Raw genomic sequence first — 14,570 nt, 5'->3', positions numbered from 1 at the left:
GGGTTTCCAGGGGTTTCCCAATACCCAGTCGTGGTCAGATGGGGGGGGCTTTGAGAGGGCAGCTCAATTTCGCCAGGGAGTTGTCATCGAATGTGGGCAAATCTCAGAAGCGTTGTGGGATAGCTCTCCTCCTGTCTTCGAATACTTATGTCTGAAGGGGATTCTCACTCACCCTCGTTGGATTTCTGATTTGGTTCACCCCCTCACCCCCTTTGAGAGAATCTTGGTCGAATCCTCGACGAGGAAGAGCTCCCTTACGAAGATCTATAATGTTCTTATCACAGCTAAAGTGGAGGGTAGGCAATCCTTTAGACAAATTTGGGAAGAGAAACTGGGCATGTCCTTGGAGGAGTCGACATGGAGGGCAGTCTTTAAGTCCATCTTTTCCAGGTCATTGTATACCTCGGCCATGGAACACCGCTTCAAAATACTCCCTTCTTGGCACCGCCCGCCGGCTACCCTATCCAAAATGTTTAAAAATGTCTCCCCGCTATGCCCTAGGATGTGCTCACAACGTGGTACTTGGTTTCACTTGTGGTGGGGCTGTCCGGTCATTCAAGTGTATTGGTCAGAATTGCTCAGCTGGATCAAAAGCATAGTGGGAACTAGCTTGACGTTACATCCTCTGGAGATCCTACTGTGTACGCCTATGCAAGACTCTTATATGCTTTTCCGAAAGTGGTCGGAGCAATGTTGAGAGCGGGGAGATTGGCCCTTGCCCAAAAATGGAAAAGTGCACAGGCCCCCTCTAAAACGGATTGTTTTAATAAGTTAAGGGCTATTTTCACCTGTGAGAAGTTGACTGCCATATCCAATGAGACCATGCCTTCCTTTTTGCAAGAGTGGTCTGTTGCTCTACTGAATGATGAGTGTGAGCCATTTGTGTTGGTGAAACCCCTGTAATCTCTGTGGTACAGCAGTGCATCTACCCCACTTCTAGTCCACGTTGATATTACTCTGCATGACCTTACTCCATCAATCAGCTTAAATAGCTCTAGCTTGTTACAGGTCATTCTTTCGACTGCGCCATCAGTCTTCAGTCCAACGGAACTTGTTCTGCTTATGCATTGAGGGGTAGGTTGGGAGGGGGTGAGGGTAAAAATTAATTTACTTTGTTATTATGTTGTTTCTGGCTACTGTTTGTATACTCATGATGTTCAATCAAAATAAGTTTAAAAAAAAACTCTAATTAAAAAATAAATTTTATTGTGCATTTACCTATTTTAGTTAGAAGCCTTAAGCGCATATAATCATGGCGCTATATTAAACATTCTCCATTTGGGCCTGTTCCATTCAATCACTGGACGGCTTGAGGATGTGCCCAAGACTGCCTGCTCTGCTACCCCGGAGGACACCTCGCTGTGCTCATCGTTTGGTTCAAAATGGCCATGGAGATACTGGAGAAAGATGGCCCCCGTGGAAGCGCAATGACCAGTAGTACAAAAATGGGCTCTTGCACAAACTTATATTTCAATGCATTTGTGCACCTGTGCCTAGGAGCAAACATGCATTGAAAGCCTGATTTTTGCACTTGGGCTATTGTAATTTGCTTGCACCAGTGCAAACGTTCCATAATATGATCCCTGATACACTGCAACAAGTAGTTTAGCGGCTCCCCTGCCCCGCATCCTGGCACTGTACCGGCTTGTATTTTAAGAAAGCAAATTCTGCTCACGCCCCGTCCTTTTTCTCATTCTATTGGATTTTAGAGCTTAACTCAATTTCAGCTGTGAAAGCACACCAGGAAAAGAACAGAACATCGAAAAACAAAGGTATAGAGCTTGGTAACACGATTACCTTTCCACCCAATGTCCTAAACTCCGAATTCTTAAATGCAAAATGTTCTGGTCTTTCAACTGGTCCCCCTTTCAATGAACACAGTGCAGTTTCGAACTAAGCGCTCAACGCCCATGCTTGCCATGCAAAGCAGCCAGGAACCCCTCCTCTTCCTCTTTCTGTTTTATTTTTTGTATAGTGTATAATAGGAGTGTACCAGACTGTCTTGGAATTACAACCTATCTGGAATTAATTAATGCATATTGTAATTTTTTTAAAAAATCTAAAGGAACATTGCACAATTAAATGAAGCTAATTTACAATGTTACTGAAATTAAATATTGGTCTTTATTCATAGCATCTTTTGCCAAAAAAAGCACAGTAGCCCTACCACCATTTAAGACATTGTTTGTGTCTGGTCGTGCTTCTGTCAGCAACAGCTGGGGTGGCGCTATCAAATGGCGCCAAGACAATGGAAGACCTGCGGGGAAATGTAGAGCTAGAAAGGTAGTGGTTCAGAGTGCGAGCGTGCTACATCTTTTTATGATACGGAGGCTGCGGCGAGTAGAAGTAGAACATGGGTTAATGTTGTTAATTCCCACTGGCACTCTTCCACACTTTGCTCTGGTTTAAACTAGAAAGATCAACCTCGTTTTTTAGGGTTTAATGGTTATTGGGGTGTTCTCTCCAGGACCAGTGAAAATAGTTGGAAAAGGTTAACCTAAAGCACTCAGTATAATGAGTCTAGTATAAAGCACCCCCTTTATTCACCCTGTGTTGGAGCCAGGAGGAGGCCTGCCGTCCGGTCACTAGTTTGGCGGCCATTTTCTTTCAGTTATATGGCGTCCTTCATTCAATCCAACCCGTGTTACCATGGAGGTGGAGATGGAGGCTACACTGTTGCCACCCCCTCCTGGAAATTAGTTGGCTGGCAGTCGAGCTCTGGGCCCCTGCGTCACTGGCCTGACTTCAGTGTGCGCATCACTGCTCCACGTGGGCGGGAACGGTTGAGCGATGTTCCTCTACTTTTTAAAATGTTATTTTCATGTCCTTTTATTTTACAAAGAAACCATTGTGGAATGTTTTTGATTTAAAATAAGTGTAGGAGGGAATTGAAACTTTAACTGAGCGTCCCTTTCAATAGCGTGTTTTGATGGCAAGTGTGAGGGGGTTTGGCGATTGGGGTGGGGAGTGGGGGCAGGCCACAGGGAGGATAGTTCCACTAATTTTTTTTACCATTTTTTTTTTTTTACACTGAGCACTCTGCTCATGCTGAGCCATTCCAAAGCGGCACCTTGAGCTTTGGGCCAACGGTGGAGCAATCAAGAGTGCCGGGTTCGAAATTGCTGGGAGCTATTTAGCTCCTGCTTCTAGCATGGTAGAGCCTGGTTATCTTGGCCCCAACAGCTACCAGGAGCTACTTTTGGCTCCTAGGGCCAACTCCTTCCAAACATGTAAACTTTCAGTATTTGAGAAGATTGTTACAAAAACTGGAATCCATCTGATGCACATTTAAACTCAACGGTTCACATAAAATCGACACAAGGTTAAAGGAGCATCTCTGGAAGCTCCTGCCCACGGGGTGATAACCAACACCCAGGAGGGAGGGAGGGAGGGAGAGGGAGTGGGGGAGGGGAATAAATGACACGGTTCTATATTCTCTGCTTTCTCGATTGGGAGGGGGGTGGGGGTCATTCCTTCTGGTTCTGACACAATCTAATCAACATGTGCAACGATTGTCACTTGCAGGTGCAGACTGATTCAAAACAAAGTTTTTCTTTTAAAGTATGCCTCATTAACCTCAACAATTGCATTTGACTATTCTACTTGTCTTCAGGCGTGCAGACCCTTAACCTGTTTTTGGGGAGGTGGGGGGGGAGTCACTGTTTCTTGCAGAACTAATTCAATGAGGAGTGGCTTGTACTTTCACAAGGAGTGGCTGAGGCCCACATTCCCATTCATCTTACTGGGTTTTCTTTCAGTAATGCATATTTATTGGTTGGCCACTAAGTGATTTTATTGTCTTTTCTCTTTGCTTTTCTCCTAAAACGAGAACCTAATCATCAAACTCTCCCAGGGAAGGAATTTGTTAGCTTTGCCATTTCCATTCCCTCCCTCCCCCCACAAGGCGAGGGGCTTGATTAGGCGTGGTCTTAATGATTTCTGAAGAACGCAGGGCTGTTTTTTTTACATGGCACTGTTTTGTAAATTCAATTATGATCAAGAATAATCCCGTTAATGGCTTAAAGCCTTTCAGGAGGCTATCGGCTTCTGCTTAAGTCAAGGTTAAAATGTTTCTTCCAATATAACCCCAACATTAATTTCTTTTGATTTGTTGTATCTTGAGTACTTATTGAGCATGATCCCTGCTTTTGGGAGCTTCGGTACATCAGAAGGGTTTACAGGCATACACTTATTCGGTGGTCTGCAACCTGCTCACCTCCAGATGGTTTTGACTACAAATCCCATGATCCAATAGATTGGAGAAATGTAGGCCTATACTCAGAAATCCAGACCAATCTGGCTTTATCTGGGGTAGCGGTACAGTGGATACATCTGGAAGAAACCCAGCCCACTCATTAGCACTGACCCTTTATGCAGAAAAGGTCCTTGACTGGGGGTTGCTATCAGCTGTCTTGGACAAGTTTAATATTGGGCCCAAAATGTGCAATATGATCCTTGCGAAATTATGTTGACCCAACAGCATGCATGATAATTAATGGAATCCTATGGGCATGAGCTAAAGAGGGGTTACCGGGCAGGGCTGCCCCCTGTCCCATTCCTGTTGGCACTAGTAATGGAACACTTTGCATCCAGAGTACAATCCAACAATGACATTCTGGCATCATCACGTCTTGAGGTATGAAACATAAAATGGATCTTTTTGCACACGTAGTCTTGTCGATAGCGGACCCCCATACATCACTGGCCTAGTATAGAGAGCGAAGCCTTTTTGTCCAAGTGTCTGGCTTCAAAGTGAACAAGACCAAATTGGAGATCTTGGAGCTAAACATTCCACCACAAATTAGGGCAGAATTGGAACATCAGTGCCCGTATATTTCGATATCCAGGGCAGATAGGTATCCGAGACTTGAAATACAAGCCAACCTAAAAGAGCTCTTTGGGTCAACTATTCCCCCCCTCCCCGCCCCCCAACCCCTCGTTTGAGGAATTGGGAATGATCCCAATAGATGGAATTCGCTAAACCTGTCCTGGTTTTGCAGGATGGCAGCCGTTCGAATGAATAACCTTCCTAGGTTTCTCTACTTCTTTCAGACGGTTCCCATTCCTCAACCCAAGACCAGAATAGAAACGTGGGAGGCCATGTTGGTACAATTCCTGTGGGGGCACTCGGGGTCTATGCTTCTCGAGAACAGGGGGTTTCGTATTCCCAAAATGATGGAACTGCTACAAGGCTACACAGATCTGCCCATTGATCAACTGGGCACAAAGATACGAACAAGCTATGGGTGGTTATGGAACAGGTGGGGGCTGGACGACCTCTATGGTCACAGCCATGGGTTCCCCGACCTATGAGAGCACATGGTCTCTCCCTCAACCCAATGATGCAAACCTCTCTGGCAATATGGGTTGAGCTAGCTAGGCTAAATGGGTGCACATACGCCTCACCATTTACACCGCCGGTGAACAGTGGCGGTTTTACTCCTGGGATTAAGGCTAGAGGCTTTGTGGGATGGATGTCAAAAGGAGTGAGTAACATGGGCAATTTATTTCTCCATGGGAAAATGCGTTTGAGGAGTGCAAGCTGCAATCGGGACTGGAAGAGAATGACCGGTCTCGTTCCCTGCAAGCTAGACCCTGGGTACTCCCTCCGTCTAATAGGGAGGCAGGAAATGGAGCACTGCCAGCATTGGAATCCATTTAACAATTGGCAGCAGATTCCAAAGGAGTGATTTCTTGGCTCTACAGGGAGATTAAAGCATTTGCCACACCGGAGTGCTGGTAACATTGCGCGGAATGGGAGGGGGGGAGTTTGGCGCGACACGGACTAATAAGACTTTAGAGGAGATCTAAAGATCCTAGGGTGCCTCCCTTTGATCTCCCCTTCCAGAAACCCATGCCAAGATATTAACTGGGTGGTATAGGACGCCAGCCAAGCTCCGTGCATGTAATCCACATATCAGACTCCTGCTAGAGAGGGTGTGGGCCGGCAGGCACACTACTACATATTTGATGCGGCGGCGGTGGGGGTGATGGTGATGGGGAGGGGATGAAGGACGTTATCCCACAGGAGCTTTTAGGTCTTGCTTCTATAAAGATTTGTTTGGGGGGACGTGGGTTTGTTTTTGGCTTCTAATTTGGATATCGGAGCTATTTAGTTGTAATGTGTGGTTTTGGAATGTATTGTGTATATTTGCTCTATAGAGTGGTATGCTGTATGTTGACAAGGTACAGCTGTGTTGATCTTTTTGACTCGTGATTTCTCAGGGTGAATTAAGGTTCCAACCATGTTGGTTTTATTTTAGGTTTTTTGTTCAATGATACCCTTTGGTATTTCCAAAGATGATGGATTGTAACTTTATATAGGTAGTAACGTAACTTTTTTTTTTAGCAATTTTTATTTTTATTTGGCCTGATTTTAATTTGTGAGTGATTTGTATGGGGTTGTGTTCACCTAAAAGTGTGATGGGTCATTTTGTGCTTTTCATGGAATATTTATATATTTTTCATTTAGTTTTGTCTCTGGGACCCCATTGTTGGTATATCCAAGAAATGTGTTCCCTTGTGTTTACATGCAGGGGTGGACTGGCCTACAGGCAACTCTGGAGATTTCCCGTTAGGCCTCTGTATCCTGGGCCTCCTTTGTGTGCTATTTTCAAATTTTCCTATAGGAAAAGAGTTGGGCTTGCTGAAAATGTGTAATATGGGGCCACTTCGACCATTATTTCCAGGGTCCCGTTTGGTTCCCAGTCCACCGCTGTTTACATGTGCCCGTGGAGCAAGGCCCACTGGTCAGCAGTTTGTGTTTACGGCCTTCCTAAGACGCCTAAATGCCGTGAGTAGTCAACAAGTCTCCCATACCCCTCCAGTGGCCTGTGCCACAGAGATACTGGCGCACAGAGGTGTAGACAGGGTAGGGCCTGAGTGGGCAAGGCCCACCCAAAATCTGTAAATGCCAACTCGGCAGCACTGTGTGGGCCTTTACAGATGTTAATGTCACTGCGGTGGGCCCAAATACATTAGCTTCAGGCCCCTCTTGTTAGACCATCCTGGCTACGCCCCTGCTGGTGCAGTCGAAGGAACGCCGTAGAGCGTGGCTTGTGTCCACAAGCCTCCCAGGGCATCTCGGCCATGATCAATCTGGGTCATCGCACAGTGAATAACGGTGGCCCCAGCCACGGTCTGTCGCCCGTTTGTCTTCCAGGATTGAAGGGCTCCACTGTGAGAATATCGACCCGACACTACACTTGGGCGGTCGGTCGAACACACAGTTACATCACTGTCCACTTGCAGCAGTCCGGTATTGACTTGTTTGCGTTCTGGGTTGGAGAGGGCAGGTGGATATTGAAGGGTGTGCTAATAAATGGCGAGTGGAAATCTGTTCTGCAAAGGATATTTTTTTTAAAAGATTTTTTTTTTTAATTTTTTAATATTTTTTTTTTGGGTGTATACTGCACGCATAGTTGATGGCAAGTTATGCAGGAGGAATGTTTATATTTTCCAAACGGTGTAGTTCAAGTGGTTCTTGGGGTCTGAAACGCTTTCAGTGCGCTTTGGACGATTCCAGGGAAATGACAAATGATTGGCAATACTGGCGAGTAAACACATGATTTAAGTTGGTAGTATGCTTTCTCTGCTTCACTGGGCTGGAAATGAATAAGCCCCCCCCCCCCGTCCATACCTACGCATGAGTAGCACACAGGAGCGCCTTGAGGAGACCCGCTTTAAGGGGCTGGGAGGGGAGCGTCAATGGGCGCTGCCTGGGGTCGAGCTGGAATTAGCCCCAACCTCGTTCGTATGGTTTGATTTTTCAATCTTTGCTCCAGAAGTGATTTTTATTTTTTCGCTTTATTAAGTGTCTGTAATATTTTGTTTTTATTGATGCTTTTTTGTCACAATATTTCCATGTGAAACATTTAGACTGGAGCCCCCACAGACACAAAGCACAAAAGGGGGGGGGGGGGATAATTGTGCTAATTAAATGCTTGCATATCCAGATGCTGTCCTTTTTACTTCTTACTTGCAAATCTAAAGGCTCCTGGTAATTGAGTTAACTCAGGGATGGGTGATGGGAAATATTTCTTTATTTTCTTAATTACTTGATTTTGTCTGAATCGCTTCTCGTCGACTCCCTAACTCTGAAACACCACCCACCGAATCGCGTGCACCAACCCCCTCTGCTTCATTCACACCGTCCATATTCCATGACCTCCAATCCCTGTCCCCCTCTATCCTCACTATGTGTACTTAATGGGGCAGGCTCGGACCTTTAACCCCCCCTCCCTCCGCACCCCAACCCCGCCTGAGACAGTCTGATGCTTCCTGATTTCACGTGCCCACCCACTAGGCCCTATAACTCCACAAATGCCCCCGAACCGTCCCTTAAATCGTTTGACTGCTCCCCTCTGGTGCACCCCACTCAGTGTCCTGGCTCTGTGCAGCGAACATTGGCTAAAGGATCCAGAATATGTGCCCCCTATCCCATGCTGCCTGTGCGGGGTCAGTCTATCCCATGCTGCCTGTGGAGGGTCAGTGTAGCCTATGCTTCCTGTGTGGGTGTCTATCCCATCCTCAGTCTATCCCATGCTGCCTGTGTGGGGTCAGTCTATCCCATGCTGCCTGTGTGGGGTCAGTCTATCCCATGCTGCCTGTGCGGGGGGGGTCAGACTGCCCAATGCTCCCTGTGCGGGGGGGTCAGACTGCCCTATGCTCCCTGTGCGGGGGGGTCAGACTGCCCTATGCTCCCTGTGCGGGGGGGTCAGACTGCCCTATGCTCCCTGTGCGGGGGGGTCAGACTGCCCTATGCTCCCTGTGCGGGGGGGGTCAGACTGCCCTATGCTCCTTGTGCGGGGTCAGTGTAGCCTATTCTCCCTGTGCGGGGTCAGTCTATCCCATGCTCCCTGTGCGGGGGGGGGGGGTGTCAGACTGCCCAATGCTCCCTGTGCGGGGGGGGGTCAGACTGCCCTATGCTCCCTGTGCAGGTTCAGTGTAGCCTTTTCTCCCTGTGTGGCTGTCTATCCTATCCTCCGTCTATCCCATGCTCCCTGTGTGGTGTCAGTCTATCCTATCCTCAGTCTATCCCATGCTCCCTGTGCGGGGTCAGTCTATCCCATGCTCCCTGTGCGGGGGGGGGGGGGGGTCAGACTGCCCAATGCTCCCTGTGCGGGGGGGGTCAGACTGCCCTATGCTCCCTGTGCAGGTTCAGTGTAGCCTTTGCTCCCTGTGTGGCTGTCTATCCTATCCTCCGTCTATCCCATGCTCCCTGTGTGGTGTCAGTCTATCCTATCCTCAGTCTATCCCATGCTCCCTGTGTGGGGTCAGTCTATCCCATGCTCCCTGTGTGGGGTCAGTCTATCCCATGCTCCCTGTGTGGGTTCAGTCTATCCCATGCTCCCTGTGTGGGTTCAGTCTATCCCATGCTCCCTGTGTGGGGTCAGTCTATCCCATGCTCCCTGTGTGGGGTCAGTCTATCCCATGCTCCCTGTGTGTGGGGTCAGTCTATCCCATGCTCCCTGTGTGTGGGGTCAGACTGCCCTATGCTCCCTCTGTGGATCAGTCTATCCTATCCTCAGTCTATCCCATGCTCCCTGTGTGGGGTCAGTCTATCCCATGCTCCCTCTGTGGATCAGTCTATCCTATCCTCAGTCTATCCCATGCTCCCTGTGTGGGGTCAGTCTATCCCATGCTCCCTGTGTGGTTCAGTATATCCTATCCTCTGTCTATCCCATGCTCCCTGTGTGCGGTCAGTCTATCCCATGCTCCCTGTGTGGTTCAGTCTATCCCATGCTCCCTGTGTGGTTCAGTCTATCCCATGCTTCCTCTGTGGATCAGTCTATCCTATCCTCAGCCTGTCCCATGCTCCCTGTGCGGGGGTCAGCCTGTCCCATGCTCCCTGTGCGGGGGTCAGCCTGTCCCATGCTCCCTGTGTGGGGTCAGTCTATCCCATCCTCAGTCTATCCCATGCTCCCTGTGTGAGGTCAGTCTATCCCATGCTCCCTGTGTGGGGTCAGTCTATCCCATGCTCCCTGTGTGGGGGGGGTCAGACTGCCCTATGCTCCCTGTGTGGGGGGGTCAGACTGCCCTATGCTCCCTGTGCGGGGGGGTCAGACTGCCCTATGCTCCCTGTGCAGGGGGGGGTCAGACTGCCCTATGCTCCCTGTGCGGGGGGGGTCAGACTGCCCTATGCTCCCTGTGCGGGGGGGGTCAGACTGCCCTATGCTCCCTGTGCGGGGGTGGTCAGACTGCCCTATGCTCCCTGTGCGGGGGGGGTCAGACTGCCCTATGCTCCCTGTGCAGGTTCAGACTATGCCTATGCTCCCTGTGCGGGGTCAGCCTATCCTATGCTCCCTGTGTGGCTGTCTAGCCCATTCTCAGTCTATCCCATCCTCCGTCTATCCCATCCTCCGTCTATCCCAGGCTCCCTGTGCGGGGGTCAGTCTATCCTATCCTCAGTCTATCCTATGCTCCCTGTGCGGGGGGTCAGACTGTCCTATGCTCCCTGTGCGGGGGGGTCAGACTGTCCTATGCTCCCTGTGCGGGGGGTCAGACTGTCCTATGCTCCCTGTGCGGGGGTCAGACTGTCCTATGCTCCCTGTGCGGGGGTCAGACTGTCCTATGCTCCCTGTGCGGGGGTCAGACTGTCCTATGCTCCCTGTGCGGGGGTCAGACTGTCGTATGCTCCCTGTGCGGCGTCAGTCTAGCCCATGCTCGTGTGTGGCATCAGTCTAGCCCATGCTCCCTGTGTGGCTCAGTCTATCCCATCCTCAGTCTATCCCATCCTCGGTCTATCCCATCCTCGGTCTATCCCATCCTCGGTCTATCCCATCCTCGGTCTATCCCATCCTCGGTCTATCCCATCCTCGGTCTATCCCATCCTCGGTCTATCCCATCCTCGGTCTATCCCATCCTCGGTCTATCCCATCCTCGGTCTATCCCATCCTCGGTCTATCCCATCCTCGGTCTATCCCATCCTCGGTCTATCCCATCCTCGGTCTATCCCATCCTCGGTCTATCCCATCCTCGGTCTATCCCATCCTCAGTCTATCCCATCCTCAGTCTATCCCATCCTCCCTCTGTGGATCAGTCTATCCTATCCTCAGCCTGTCCCATGCTCCCTGTGCGGGGGTCAGCCTGTCCCATGCTCCCTGTGCGGGGGTCAGCCTGTCCCATGCTCCCTGTGCGGGGTCAGTCTAGGCCATGCTCCCTCTGTGGATCAGTCTATCCTATCCTCAGCCTGTCCCATGCTCCCTGTGTGGGGTCAGTCTATCCCATGCTCCCTGTGTGGTTCAGTCTATCCCATGCTCCCTGTGTGGTTCAGTCTATCCCATGCTCCCTGTGTGGTTCAGTCTATCCCATGCTTCCTCTGTGGATCAGTCTATCCTATCCTCAGCCTGTCCCATGCTCCCTGTGCGGGGGTCAGCCTGTCCCATGCTCCCTGTGCGGGGGTCAGCCTGTCCCATGCTCCCTGTGTGGGGTCAGTCTATCCCATGCTCCCTGTGCGGGGGTCAGCCTGTCCCATGCTCCCTGTGTGGGGTCAGTCTAGGCCATGCTCCCTGTGTGGTTCAGTCTATCCCATCCTCAGTCTATCCCAGGTTCCCTGTGCGGGGGTCAGTCTATCCTATCCTCAGTCTATCCTATGCTCCCTGTGCGGGGGGTCAGACTGTCCTATGCTCCCTGTGCGGGGGGTCAGACTGTCCTATGCTCCCTGTGCGGGGGTCAGCCTGTCCTATGCTCCCTGTGCGGGGGTCAGCCTGTCCTATGCTCCCTGTGTGGCGTCAGTCTAGCCCATGCTCCCTGTGTGGCGTCAGTCTAGCCCATGCTCCCTGTGTGGCATCAGTCTAGCCCATGCTCCCTGTGTGGCTCGGTCTATCCCATCCTCGGTCTATCCCATCCTCGGTCTATCCCATCCTCGGTCTATCCCATCCTCGGTCTATCCCATCCTCGGTCTATCCCATACTCGGTCTATCCCATGCTCCCTGTGCGGGGGTCAGCCTATCCCATGCTCGCTGTGTGGGGGGGGTCAGACTGCCCTATGCTCCCTGTGTGGGGGGGGGTGTCAGACTGCCCTATGCTCCCTGTGTGGGGGGGGGGGTCAGACTGCCCTATGCTCCCTGTGCGGGGGGGGGGTCAGACTGCCCTATGCTCCCTGTGCAGGGTCAGCCTATCCTATGCTCCCTGTGTGGCTGTCTATCCCATCCTCAGTCTATCCCATCCTCGGTCTATCCTATGCTCCCTGTATCCCATGCTCCCTGTGCGGGGGTCAGTCTATCCCATGCTCCCTGTGCGGGGGTCAGTCTATCCCATGCTCCCTGTGCGGGGGTCAGTCTATCCCATGCTCCCTGTGCGGGGGTCAGTCTAGGCCATGCTCCCTGTGTGGTTCAGTCTATCCCATCCTCAGTCTATCCCAGGCTCCCTGTGCGGGGGGTCAGACCGTCCTATCCTCAGTCTATCCTATGCTCCCTGTGCGGGGGGTCAGACTGTCCTATGCTCCCTGTGCGGGGGTCAGCCTGTCCTATGCTCCCTGTGTGGCGTCAGTCTAGCCCATGCTCCCTGTGTGGCGTCAGTCTAGCCCATGCTCCCTGTGTGGCGTCAGTCTAGCCCATGCTCCCTGTGTGGCATCAGTCTAGCCCATGCTGCCTGTGTGGCATCAGTCTATCCCATCCTCAGTCTATCCCATCCTCAGTCTATCCCATCCTCGGTCTATCCCATCCTCGGTCTATCCCATCCTCGGTCTATCCCATCCTCGGTCTATCCCATCCTCGGTCTATCCCATCCTCGGTCTATCCCATCCTCGGTCTATCCCATCCTCGGTCTATCCCATCCTCGGTCTATCCCATCCTCGGTCTATCCCATCCTCGGTCTATCCCATCCTCGGTCTATCCCATCCTCGGTCTATCCCATCCTCGGTCTATCCCATCCTCGGTCTATCCCATCCTCGGTCTATCCCATCCTCGGTCTATCCCATCCTCGGTCTATCCCATCCTCGGTCTATCCCATCCTCGGTCTATCCCATCCTCGGTCTATCCCATCCTCGGTCTATCCCATCCTCGGTCTATCCCATCCTCGGTCTATCCCATCCTCGGTCTATCCCATCCTCGGTCTATCCCATCCTCGGTCTATCCCATCCTCGGTCTATCCCATCCTCGGTCTATCCCATCCTCGGTCTATCCCATCCTCGGTCTATCCCATCCTCGGTCTATCCCATCCTCGGTCTATCCCATCCTCGGTCTATCCCATCCTCGGTCTATCCCATCCTCGGTCTATCCCATCCTCGGTCTATCCCATCCTCGGTCTATCCCATCCTCGGTCTATCCCATCCTCGGTCTATCCCATCCTCGGTCTATCCCATCCTCGGTCTATCCCATCCTCGGTCTATCCCATCCTCGGTCTATCCCATCCTCGGTCTATCCCATCCTCGGTCTATCCCATCCTCGGTCTATCCCATCCTCGGTCTATCCCATCCTCGGTCTATCCCATCCTCGGTCTATCCCATCCTCGGTCTATCCCATCCTCGGTCTATCCCATCCTCGGTCTATCCCATCCTCGGTCTATCCCATCCTCGGTCTATCCCATCCTCGGTCTATCCCATCCTCGGTCTATCCCATCCTCGGTCTATCCCATCCTCGGTCTATCCCATCCTCGGTCTATCCCATCCTCGGTCTATCCCATCCTCGGTCTATCCCATCCTCGGTCTATCCCATCCTCGGTCTATCCCATCCTCGGTCTATCCCATCCTCGGTCTATCCCATCCTCAGTGTATCCCATGCTCCCTGTGCGGGGGTCAGTCTATCCCATGCTCCCTGTGCGGGGGTCAGCCTATCCCATGCTCCCTGTGCGGGGGTCAGCCTATCCCATGCTCCCTGTGCGGGGGTCAGCCTATCCCATGCTCCCTGTGCGGGGGTCAGCCTATCCCATGCTCCCTGTGCGGGGGTCAGCCTATCCCATGCTCCCTGTGCGGGGGTCAGCCTATCCCATGCTCTCTGTGCGGGGGTCAGCCTATCCCATGCTCCCTGTGCGGGGGTCAGCCTATCCCATGCTCCCTGTGCGGGGGTCAGCCTATCCCATGCTGCCTGTGCGGGGGGTCAGCCTATCCCATGCTGCCTGTGCGGGGGTCAGCCTATCCCATGCTACCTGTGCGGGGGTCAGCCTATCCTATGCTCCCTGTGCGGGGCAGTCGGTCGCCAGTCGATTCAACTCCTCACATTCAGCCGATATGATGGAACCAATAAATTTATTGGACATTACACATCGAATGTATATATTTTTTTTCACATCCCAATCTTGCTGCTATTTGGAATATATAATCTCTGGGACAGGGGAGCCTTGTGATGGTATTAGCAAACCTACTAGTCCATGTAGCCCCGCAGGGGTCTCCAACCTTTGGCTTTCCATATGTGTTGAACTTCCGTTAACATTCGCGCCATTATTCTCAGGAGTCGTGGCCAAAAGTATATGAAGACCGAGGTTGCAGACTGCCTGATCCATGGTGCTTCTAGATCGGGACCTGGCTGCTTAGGAATAGGGAACCCGTTCTACTTCGCATGTTGTTCTGGTTCGACATCAGTCGGTCATGCTTGGGCGCTGAGTTGAATGGCCGCTAGCTTCTGCCGATA

At 51.4% G+C, this 14,570-nt stretch overlaps 1 protein-coding gene across 1 annotated transcript in view; it reads left to right on the top strand.

The window, feature by feature from the left end:
* RHOC (ras homolog family member C) overlaps window positions 1-14,570 on the top strand; it is a 163,576-nt gene that overhangs the window by 101,888 nt on the left and 47,118 nt on the right. The gene's annotated exons all lie outside the window — the stretch shown is intronic.

This window comes from Ambystoma mexicanum, chromosome 13, assembly GCF_040938575.1.
Source record: "Ambystoma mexicanum isolate Mex_15411 chromosome 13, UKY_AmexF1_1, whole genome shotgun sequence".
Classification (NCBI taxonomy): domain Eukaryota; kingdom Metazoa; phylum Chordata; class Amphibia; order Caudata; family Ambystomatidae; genus Ambystoma; species Ambystoma mexicanum.
The sequence above is the reverse complement of the archived record's forward strand: the minus strand, read 5'-3'. Positions and strand labels throughout refer to the sequence as shown.